The sequence below is a fragment of the Suncus etruscus genome, chromosome 2, assembly GCF_024139225.1.
Source record: "Suncus etruscus isolate mSunEtr1 chromosome 2, mSunEtr1.pri.cur, whole genome shotgun sequence".
In the NCBI taxonomy this organism is placed as follows: domain Eukaryota; kingdom Metazoa; phylum Chordata; class Mammalia; order Eulipotyphla; family Soricidae; genus Suncus; species Suncus etruscus.
The window spans coordinates 134,436,096-134,449,104 of NC_064849.1; positions in this window are offsets into that span (position 1 = coordinate 134,436,096).

Below are 13,009 nucleotides of genomic sequence, written 5' to 3' on the forward strand. Positions count from 1 at the left end.
CATTATGCATGTATCTATCTAAGAAGTTATATCACAAAAAAGGGGGTCCGGAAAAACTTAGAGATAGTGGTTACACAACAGAAGGGAATTTTAACTTTTTTTCCACTTAATTTTACACATGGATTTTTTTATTTATAAATTTTAAATAAATTTGTATATGCATGTGTGTGTATATGCATGTACCTCAGGGATCGAACCTAACTAAGTGAAGCATGCATTCAACCACTGAGTCATAACTCTGGCCAACATTTTTTTTTTTTGGTTTTTGGGTCACACCCAGCAGCACTCAGGGGTTACTCCTGGCTCTATGGCATATGCTCAGAAATCATCCCTGGAAGGCACGGGGGACCATATGGGATGCCTGGATTTGAACCACCATCCTTCTGCATAAAAGGCCTTACCTCCATGTTATCTCTCTGGCCCCTCTGGCCAACATTTTAAGGTAGAGTATGTACAAGTTAATTTCTAAGAGTTAAGTGGTTTTTTTATTTTAAAAAAAGATGTTTATTTTCTATTTGACCTACATCCCGTCTGAGTAAAGATTACTGTGGCAATTATTGCTATGGCATTAATAAATAAAGTAGATCTGAATGCTATTGTAAATCAAATATCAATTACAGCCCCAAGGACTGGAGAAATAGTAGAGGGGGTAGGATATCTACCTTGCACATAACAGACCCAGATTGCATCCCTGGCACCCCATATTATTCCATGAGCTCTGCCAGGAATTATTTCTGAGTACACAGCCAGGAGTAATCCCTAAACACTGCCTTTAAAAGAACCTATAAGCTCCATGAGATATGTATGTCTGGGGCCGGGCGGTGGCGCTAAAGGTAAGGTGCCTGCCTTGCCTGCCCTAGCCTTGGACGGACCGCGGTTCGATCCCCCGGTGTCCCATATGGTCCCCTAAGCCAGGGGCAACTTCTGAGCACATAGCCAGGAGTAACCCCTGAGCGTTACTGGGTGTGGCCCAAAAACTAAAAAAAAAAAAAAAAAAGAGAGATATGTATGTCTATTTTTCCAGAAAAAGAGAAAAAACCCTATAGTGTCATCATTTTCTCAGAAGAAGCTATTTTTTCTTTTCTCTATTGTCCCAGAATCAATGGTCACAGGTGTAATATGCTATCTACTATTCATTTAACTTCCAAAAACACAGTACTAAAGACATTGAAGTGCCAATTCTAAGCTTTGTCTTCAGATTTTTAATAATATTCTCTCAGTAAGCTTTTACTTTATTGTCACAAGTTTGGTCTTTTTTAATTTAATTTTTTCAACTAAAATAACATTGCATTATGCTTTACTCATAATATTTAGGAGGGCATTACTAAAAAAATCAACAAATCTATATATTGAGCCTTAAATTTACTATGTCCAATTTTGGATTGATGTGGGGAAGGCTTGTTCCTGGCTATTTACTCAGAACTCACTCTTGGCAATGTTTGAGAGACCATATGTAGTGCTGGGGACTTCTTGCAAGGCAAACATCTTAAACCTCCCCCAATACAATCTCTCCAGCCTAACATGTCTAATTTTTAAAGTGATCTTTTAGTACTTTACACAAAGAAAATTCTAAAATGCATTTCCTATTTATTAAATAATTTCATAATCTTTATTTTCCTGTTTGTGAAGTTCTTAACTATTTTGACCCAAATACTATCATATCCTGTGTGTGAGAAGGGAGGATAGATACAGGACACAGAGTTCTCATTCTAAATTGTCTTCTATTCTTTCTGATATTTTTAGCTAGAGTGTGGAAGATCAGGCTTCCAAGTAAATAGAATCTTAGGTTTCTTGCAGGTGGTTTACAAATAGAAACCCTTGAAGTCCCACCTGAAGAGAAATGAGGAAACAGAAATGGAGTGAGCTGGGGCCAGAGCGGTGGCCTTGTGCATGCTAGCCTAGGATGGACCATGGTTTGATCCTCTGGCATCCCTCAAGCCAGCAGCGATTTCTGAGCCCATGTCCAGGAGTGGCCCCTGAGCGTCACTGGGTGTGGCCCAAAAACCAAAACCAAAAAGAAAAAGAAAAAGAAAAGAAAGAAAGAAATGGAGATGGAGTGAACTGCTCCAAGATCACCATAAGGCCTGGACCTATCCTACAGGGAGTTCTGAGCTCAAGGGATACTGCAGAGTTGCTTCCTCTTTGCTCCATAAGCTTTCTGCAGTGAGATAGATGCTTTCAAGAAAATCCAGACATATAATTTTCTAGTACATAGAAAAATAAGATACTCAAGAGAAATATCAAAAAAATATCTTTCTGAAACAGTCTCACAACCTCATTACCCTGACACTAATATTTGTATCCAATAGCAAACAAAAACAACTCTCTCCGGAGGAAGTTGTCTACAATTCCTGCACCACCTAGAATTAGGTTCTGAGGCTTCTCATTCTTGGACTTGAGGTGTGATTCCTCACTAATGACAGTAACAGCTCTAGGTCCCCTCCCTTAGCTTGTGTCTTTGTACTGGCCTGGGTTGAGACATGCCCTTGGTTATGGTGCTCAGGGGGTCACACAGTCTTCGTTGTGACTAAGTTGTGACCTGTGCACATTCTAGTTCTGGTTGTGCTTCTCATCTGAAACTTTCAAGTCACAGAGTGGGGCTCCCCTCCTGCTTGCAATGCTCTTACATTCTTAATTGGGTGCTTGCACACACCTGCCTGAGAGCACAGGTATCATACACTCTGTTGGGGGTGGGGGTGGGGATGAAAAGAGCAGTGATTCTGGTACCAGTGGCCCGTGTAGGTTCATCATGGCCTCATGATGTAAGGCGTCATGTGTGCAAGGCAGGCACATTTTGCCACTAAGCCATCCCCAGTTTCCTCCTTTAAAGTTTATGTCTTGAAGATATTTTATGGACTGTTGTGATAGTATAGTGAACAGAGTACTTGCCTTGCATGTGGATGACCTGGATTATATCCTTGGCATCCCAAATGGTTCTCTGAGTCCTGCCAGGTGTGACCCCTGAGAGAAGAGCCAGGAGTAAGCCCTAAGCCCTGCCAGGTATGACCCTTAGATTCCCCCATCCCCACCCCAAACCCACCAAAAATAGTTGGTATGGTAAGAGTCAGGGGAGACATGAATGAGGAGAGATAGGGATGTGGAGAAGCATAAATAAAAAAAGCAAAAACAAAGGTACCACATGGGGCCGGAGTGGTAGCACAAGTGGTAGGGTGCTTGCCTTTCATGCAGTTACATAGGATAGACTGTAGTTCAGTCCTCAGCATCCATATGGTCCCCCAAGCCAGGAGTGATTTCTGAGCACATAGCCAGGAGTAGTAACCCCTGAATGTCAGTAGGTGTGGTCCAAAAATAAAACAAAAAACAAAGGAACCACAGAAACATGTACTACTACTAATAAGAACTAATATAAATAATATAATATTATTATTACAATATATTAATATATTATTTGTAATATATAATAATATAAGAGCTAATATAAACTGAGTTTGATTTCCTTTCCAAGGTCTTATAGTTATCTTAATAAGCACAGCAATAACCCTAAGAAGTTGTTACTGCATCTCTATTTCTAAGGATGTAGGTGTGTTTGATGCCCTTTGTAATATTGTTCCCAAACCTTACCTGGCAAATAGAACCCCTGAAAATCTATTTTTTTTCAGGGGGCCATAGATAGATTGTTCCAGGGATTTTACTTGAGACTGAAAGCTTCAGAGGCACCACTGCACCAGAGATGGAGATGGACGCACAAAGAGAGGTGCCATTCCCCCATGGTCAATGATTCCTAATTGGGCTTGACATCGGGCCATCCTTCCTCCCTCACAGAGAGCTCTGGTTATAATGCCTATCAATAATGCCTTGTTCCAGGGCACTCCTAAGCCCCACTGTTTATGCTAAACTTCTCTCCAGAGCCTCACCTACCCTCCTAAGCCCCCAGTTACCCTTCAGATAGCCCAATGCCTCTTTTGGTCCTATATGATCACTGTTGTAAGGAAATAAAATGTTTCTGGTAATAAGTATGGGACCTGTTCTTTCCCAGTCATGAACTGGGAGTGGGGAAACATCCTGGGTCACTGAATGTACTAAGAGGAGGAAGTTGTCCCTTGCTGGCCGACAGGGTGAGTACATAGATAGGAGAGTTTAATTAATTTTGCATGTAGACAGGAGGATGTATCTGGAAATCTATAGCTCCATCACCACTCCATGGATGCCACCCTCCTTAGAAGTCACAGATGCCTGAAGGTCAGAGATAGAGGAGACTTTGGAAATCCTGCTCTCCCCAGACTGAGAGTTTCTTGCAGGTATGGAAACTGAGGCTCAGAACAAAAGACAAACTTTCTCTTCTTGGCTTCAGTGATAGGTGTGCTATCTCCCAGCGAGAGATGTAATTACATGATAAATGATATTGTGGTCGGTAATAGTTTTATTTGTCTTGGTAATAAATCATCAGGACATTGAAATGCCCTGGGTTTTGTGACCAGGCCCACAGACTTTTCTTTCAGGTGAATTAGAGGATGCAGCAGAAGTAGCTTGTTGGAAGGGATGATTTTAATGTTCTAATTCCCATGAGTAGGAATCTAAGGATCTGGACTCACAGTGCCCTGTAGTTCTGGGGTCACTGTAAGTCCAAACAATGAAATCCTCAGTTCTCCAGGATCAAGAAAACCCTTATTGTTTACAGTTTGGTATTAAGGATTATTCTTTCTGTTTCCAGGGTCCTCAGCAACAACATGGCCAAGTTAGCCTTGTGTGCTTGGGCTTGGAGCTGTCTGAGGATGAGGAGTCAGTGTACAAATGAAGCTGTCCTCAATAAGATCTTAATGTTGTGTTTTTATTTCAGAACTCAGAAACATTTCAAACTTAACAGCCAAATGTGGAGCCCAATTTCTTACTAAGCATTAATTATCAATGTTTAGGGGGCTATAAGATAGTATAGTGGTGAGGGTGCACCTAACTCAACACCACATGGTCCCCCAACCATCCCTGCTGCAGTCATGGAGGTCCTCAACACTGGCAGAGTGGCCTGAATACCTTCCATTATACTCAAAAGAATCATAAAGTATTTATCAATCCAACATGAATACAGCTCAAGGCTAAAAGAATTGAGCAGCCTAATTGTGGTTTGGTGACAGATTCTGTTCTACAGCTTGTGCATTTTTATTCTACATTGCATATCCTAAAATGAAATTTTTTCTTAAGTTTAGGTTTAGGTTTGGAATCATGGTCTGATGTAACATTTCTAAGATCCTACCTTTTGCCCATGTCTGTTCTGGAGAACTCAATGAAAGTGCTCATCCAGCCTTCTTGCTTTGGAAAAACCCAAGTCTCTTTTCTCATTCTGTCTTGTCTCCCTAAATGAGAGATAATGCTCAGCATGTAGTAATGCCATGTTATATGGCTCACATTTATAGATTTTTAAAGAGACACACAAAGTGCTATGAAGTGAAACAACTCCAGAAGGTGAAAATAGGCCAATCTGTGTTTAGGATAAGACACATAACCTCTCTGAGCATTTTTCATCTCTGTTATGGAAAAGGGAGTTTCTATCTTAGATAAATGGGCTGGAGAGACAGTACAACAGGTAGGGAACTTGCTTTGCATGGAGCTGACCCAGGTTTAATCCCATATGTTTCCCCGAGCTTGCCAAGAGTGATTTCTGAGCATAGAGCGGTAGTAACCCCTGAGCGCTGCTGGGTGTGACCCAAAAACAAAACAAAACAAAACAAAAAAAAAACAAATAAAACATTCACACATGAAAAAACCGGCTAACCTTTGCAAAAGCTGGCTCCCTGTGTGTGACACCAGGCGGGGAAAATCCGCGAAAGTACACCGGCCCAGTGGAGCTCAGCTGTGAAAGACTGTGAGTGTGACCTGTCTATGTCTGTCTACTGTCCTCTTGCGTGAAACTCTTGCGAGTGGGGCAAAAAGAGCCTCCAGAAACCTCGCTCGCCCAGACGCCATTTTCAGGGAGGGACTTCAGAGCATAAAAACCGGCTAACCTTTGCAAAAGCTGGCTCCCTGTGTGTGACACCAGGCGGGGAAAATCCGCGAAAGTACACTGGCCCAGTGGGGCTCAGCTGTGAAAGACTGTGAGTGTGACCTGTCTATGTCTGTCTACTGTCCTCTTGCGTGAAACTCTTGCGAGTGGGGCAAAAAGAGGCTCAGAGGAGCACGGCCGCTCCGCTTCGCTACGCGGCCGTGCACTCTTTCTAAGGAAAGAACTCCATTGCAACAAGAAGGAAAAATCACACTAAGAACGGCGCTATATCACAGAAGCAAACATTTCTCTCTGGACTGTCTTCTCTGTTGCATGCTCGGGCCTAAGATTTGACCCAGTGTGAGGCTTCATCCACGGAGGACTCCCCTCCCTTAGAGGCAAGTCAGCCCATCCAGAAAGGGAGGAGCCAGAGGAGTGTGCTGCCTACATCATATAGACAATGAATACCACTACAACACGTAGAAAAACCCACAATACAAGTGTGACAATGGGGAAACAACGCAGGCCAGCATCAGACATAGAGAATGAAGATGACAATTCTGAGGACCAGATAATGACTGAACAACTAATCAACCTCTCAGATAAGGACATTAGACTAGCAATATGGAAGGTGCTCAACAGACTCCAAGAAACCATGGATCGAGTTGAACAGAACACTAATAAAAACCAAGAAAATATGAAGGCAGAAATGACAAAACTCCAAACTGAAATAACATGTCAACTAACAGGACTGAAAAAGTCAGTAAACGAAGTGAATGACAAAATGGATAAGCTCTGGGACAGGGTATCAGAAGCTGAGAATAGACTTGGTGCTGTGGAAGATGAGATACATAACAATTCCATACAGCAGGAGAGATTGGACAAAAAAGTTAAAGCAAATGAGCAGACAATGGAAAAATTAGTCAAAGAATGGGAACAGACGAAAATAGAAGTCTATGATAAGATCAACAGAAACAACTTAAGAATCATTGGAGTCCCAGAGACCCAGGAAGAAAATTTCCAGGAAGAATCAATGGTCAAGAACATCATTAAAGAGAAACTTCCAGAGCTAAAGAATATATGTGATCAAATCCTGCATGCCCGAAGAGTACCAACCAAAAGAGACCCCAGAAAAACCACCCCAAGACACATCCTAGTCACAATGACAAATCCCACAGATAGAGACAGAATTCTGAAAACAGCAAGATCAAAAGGGGAAATCATGTTCAAGCAAGCTTCCCTGAGATTTACAGCAGACCTGTCACCAGAAACGCTCAATGCCAGAAAGCAGTGGTGGGATATTGTGACAAGACTGAATGAAATGAATGCTTCACCCAGAATACTATACCCAGCAAAACTCACTTTCCGGTTTGATGGAAGAATACATGGTTTCACAGACAAAAAACAGCTCAGAAACTTCACAGACACAAAACCAGTCTTAAGAGAAAAACTGAAAGACCTAATCTAAGACAAGACTACCCAAAAGACACACCAAATTTTGAAATAAAGATGGCGTTAAATCCCAGGACAATTCTTTCTCTCAACGTCAATGGACTAAATGCACCAGTTAAGAGACACAGAGTGGCTAAATGGATCAAAAAACTCAATCCAACCTTCTGCTGCCTACAAGAAACGCACCTGAATAGTCAGAACAAACATAGACTCAAAATAAAAGGCTGGAGAAAAGTTATCCAAGCAAACAACACCCATAAAAAAGCTGGAGTGGCCATACTAATATCAGATAATGCAAACTTTATACTCAGGAAGGTTGTAAGGGACAAAGACGGACATTTTATATTAATCAAGGGGTACGTAGAGCAGGAAGAATTCACTCTCCTAAACATATATGCACCGAATGAGGGGCCAGCAAAATATTTAATACAACTGTTGACAAATCTGAAAAATAATATCAACAACAACACAATAATTGTGGGGGACCTTAACACGGCTTTGTCAACACTGGACAGGTCAACCAGACTGAAACCCAACAAGAATATACTAGACCTGAGGAGAGAAATGGAAGAAAGAGGCCTAGTGGATATATATAGGACACTCCATCCCCAGAAACCTGGATACACATTCTTCTCCAATGTACATGGGACATTCTCCAGGATAGACTACATGCTGGCACATAAAACATACCTCCATAAGATCAAGAGGATAGAAATTTTGCAGACTACCTTCGCTGACCACAAGGCTCTGAAATTATTTGTGAACTCCAAAGGGACTCAGAAGAAACACTTTAACACCTGGAAGTTAAACAGCCTCATGCTCAATAACCAGTGGGTCCGAGATGAAATCAAGGAGGAAATAAAAAGGTTCCTGGAAACAAATGACAATAAAGACACAAACTCTCAGAACTTATGGGACACAGCAAAAGCAGTACTGAGAGGAAAATTTATAGCTTTGCAAGCACACATCAGGAAGGAAGAAGGAGCTTACCTGAGTAGCTTAATGACACAGCTAATAGAACTAGAAAATGCTCAACAAAAGGACCCAAGAATAGGAAGACAGAAGGAAATAACAAAGCTGAGAGCAGAAATCAACGAAGTGGAAACTCAAAAAACAATCCGAAAGATCAACGAAAGCAGAAGTTGGTTCTTTGAAAAAATAAACAAGATTGATAGACCACTGGCAAACCTAACAAAGAAAGAGAGAGAGAGAAACTTGATAACTCGTATCAGGAATGAAAAAGGAGAGATCACTACTGATATGACAGAGATTCAAAGGGTAATCAGAAACTACTTTGAAAAACTCTACGCCACTAAAAATGAGAACCTGGAAGAAATGGATAAATTCTTGGACTCTTATAATCTTCCACGGTTGAAGGAAGAGGATGTAGCATATCTAAACACCCCCATCACCATTGATGAAATTAAAACAGTAATCAAATGTCTGCCGAAAAACAAAAGCCCAGGTCCAGATGGATTCACTAATGAATTCTATCAAACTTTCCAAGAGGAACTACTGCCAATCTTGGCAAGACTCTTTCATGAAATTGAACAAACAGAAACACTTCCAAATAGCTTTTATGAAGCCAACATCACCTTGATACCTAAACCAGACAGAGACGCTACCAAAAAAGAAAATTACAGACCAATATCACTGATGAATGCAGATGCAAAGATCCTCAACAAAATCCTGGCAAATAGGATTCAATGCCTCGTTAAGAAGATCATCCACTACGATCAAGTAGGTTTCATCCCAGAAATGCAAGGCTGGTTTAACATCCGTAAATCTATCAACATAATACACAACATCAATAACAAGAAAAATAAAAACCACATGATCATATCAATAGATGCAGAGAAAGCATTTGATAAGGTCCAACACCCATTCTTGATCAAAACTCTCAGCAAGATGGGAATGGAGGGAACCTTTCTCAATATAGTGAAGGCCATCTACCACAAGCCAGTGGCAAATATTATCCTCAATGGAGAAAAACTGAAAGCCTTCCCTCTAAATTCTGGCACAAGACAAGGCTGTCCTCTCTCACCACTCCTATTCAACATAGCACTGGAAGTACTTGCTATAGCGATTAGGCAAGAAAAGGATATCAAGGGAATCCAGATAGGAAAGGAAGAAGTCAAGCTCTCACTGTTTGCAGATGACATGATACTCTACTTAGAAAACCCTAAAGACTCTATCAAAAAGCTTCTAGAAACAATAGACTCATATAGCAAGGTGGCAGGCTACAAAATTAACATACAAAAATCAATGGCCTTTCTATATACCAATAGTAATAAGGATGAAATGGACATTAAGAAAACAACCCCATACACAATAGTACCACACAAACTCAAATATCTTGGAATCAACTTGACTAAATATGTGAAGGACCTATACAAAGAAAACTATAAAACTCTGCTCCAAGAAATAAGAGAGGACACACGGAAATGGAAACACATACCCTGCTCATGGATTGGCAGGATTAACATCATCAAAATGTCAATACTCCCCAAGGCATTATACAGATTTAATGCCATCCCTCTAAAGATACCCATGACATTCTTCAAAGAAGTGGATCAGACACTTTTGAAATTCATTTGGAACAATAAACACCCTCGAATAGCTAAAGCAATCATTGGGAAAAAGAATATGGGAGGAATTACTTTTCCCAACTTTAAACTGTACTACAAAGCAACAGTTATCAAAACAGCATGGTATTGGAATAAGGATAGGTCCTCAGATCAGTGGAATAGGCTTGAATACTCAGAAAATGTTCCCCAGAGATACAACCATCTAATTTTTGATAAAGGAGCAGGAAATCCTAAATGGAGCAGGGAAAGCCTCTTCAACAAGTGGTGTTGGCACAATTGGATAGCCACTTGCAAAAAATTAAACTTAGACCCCCAGCTAACATCATGTACAAAGGTAAAATCCAAATGGATTAAAGACCTCGATATCAGCCCCAAAACCATAAGATATATAGAACAGCACATAGGCAAAACACTCCAGGACATTACAGGCATCTTCAAGGAGGAAACTGCACTCTCCAAGCAAGTGAAAGCAGAGATTAACAGATGGGAATATATTAAGCTGAGAAGCTTCTGCACCTCAAAGGAAATAGTGCCCAGGATACAAGAGCCACCCACTGAGTGGGAGAAACTATTCACCCAATACCCATCAGATAAGGGGCTAATCTCCAAAATATACAAGGCACTGACAGAACTTTACAAGAAAAAAACATCTAACCCCATCAAAAAATGGGGAGAAGAAATGAACAGACACTTTGACAAAGAAGAAATACGCATGGCCAAAAGACACATGAAAAAATGTTCCACATCACTAATCATCAGGGAGATGCAAATCAAAACAACGATGAGATACCACCTCACACCCCAGAGAATGGCACACATCACAAAGAATGAGAATAAACAGTGTTGGCGGGGATGTGGAGAGAAAGGAACTCTTATCCACTGCTGGTGGGAATGCTGTCTAGTTCAACCTTTATGGAAAGCGATATGGAGATTCCTCCAAAAACTGGAAATCGAGCTCCCATACAATCCAGCTATACCACTCCTAGGAATATACCCTAGGAACACAAAAATACAATACAAAAACCCCTTCCTTACACCTATATTCATTGCAGCTCTATTTACCATAGCAAGACTCTGGAAACAACCAAGATGCCCTTCAACAGACGAATGGCTAAAGAAACTGTGGTACATATACACAATGGAATATTATGCAGCTGTCAGGAGAGATGAAGTCATGAAATTTTCCTATACATGGATGTACATGGAATCTATTATGCTGAGTGAAATAAGTCAGAGAGAGAGAGAAAAACGCAGAATGGTCTCACTCATCTATGGGTTTTAAGAAAAATGAAAGACACCCTTGTAATAATAATTTTCAGACACAAAAGAGAAAAGAGCTGGAAGTTCCAGCTCACCTCAGGAAGCTCACCACAAAGAGTGATGAGTTTAGTTAGAGAAATAACTACATTTTGAACTGTCCTAATATTGAGAATGTATGAGGGAAATGTAGAGCCTGTTTAGGGTACAGGCGGGGGTTGGGTGGGGAGGAGGGGGATTTGGAACTTGGGTGATGGGAATGTTGCACTGGTGATGGGTGGTGTTCCTTTTATGACTGAAACCCAAACACAATCATGTATGTAATCAAGGTGTTTAAATAAAAAAAAAAAAAGAAAGAAATAGCACAAATAGCCACAATATACCTATATTTAAAAGATTGTTTCAAAAAAAAAAAAGAAATAGCACAAATAGCCACAATATACCTATATTTAAAAGATTGTTTAAAAAAAAAAAAAACATTCACACATGGGCTGAAAACATAGTACAGGGAGTAAGGTGCTTACCATACCTATGGTTGACCCTGGCCAATCTCTAGAAAAGTCCCAAGTACTGCTGGTTGTGGCACAATGCCCCCCATAAAACCCCAAATCAAACAAATCATCTGATAAGACTGAATTAAAAGATCATCTGGGACCAGAAGATGGCTTAGTGGCTGCCTTGTAAGAGTGAGGCCTTGAGTTCCAGTGTCAGTGCATGTTCCAAGCATGGAGGTGCTGCAAGGAAGTGCTTCCTGGCAGCTCTATGAACCCTGGCACTGCAAGTGGTTTCCATCATTACCACAGTTATGTGTGAGAAAGCACTACAACTCAAGAAACATGGCCCCTGTGAGCACCACAGTCACTCCTGTGAGCATATCCTCTCCCATCATTGCAACAGTATCAACAGAGGAATGGAAGTACAGGCAGGTGTGACATTAAAAGTAAATTAAAAAGGATAATCTCTACAAGAAAGAAGGCATGTAACAGTAAAGTTCCTACATTTAAACACAGAACATTAATTGCCAAGTACAGAGGTGGAATATCTGACCAAAAACATGGAGGTGAACTGAGGATTTTAACTACCCACAAGTCCAGTGACAAAAACAATATCCAGAGCTACCCTAAAGCACTTTTAGACCCACTTTTCAGTCAAAATAGGCAACCACTCTCCCAAAAAAGTACCCAAATAAAACCAAAACTGAAATATATCTGGAAACTTGATTGAGCTTAAACCAAGAGATTCCTTAGAGAGTTATGGCTAAGTTCTTTCCAACTCTATGATCCTCACCTTGTGATTCTCATTGTAGATCACAAATTTGGAATCCAGAAAATAAAAATTTGATACATGATTCATGAGTGGCTTTTAAAAGATCCACAAACCTTGTGTAATATGCAAGGTTCAGGGCATTTGAAAAATAGATTAACATCTTTTTTTTTGGTTTGTTTGAATTTGGGGTCACAAATAGTCGTGTCCAAGGATCATTCCTGCCAGGTTCAAGAGACTTTATCAGTGCTAGGAATCAAATTCACATCAGTTGCATGCAGGGCCAAGTACCTTACCTACTGTACTATCACTCTAGACCCATATCAAGACATCTCTAAGGCATGGTGTCAACCATGAAAAGGCAATCCATTTCCAACCAAAGAATCATTTCAGGCTCCTTGGAACAATTAAAATGTTTTATCTAATAGTTATATTCATGCAAAAATCTTGGCTAACTACCTCTAACTCCATTATAAACACCAAGTATTGGTGTGGAGTTTCAACATACACTAAA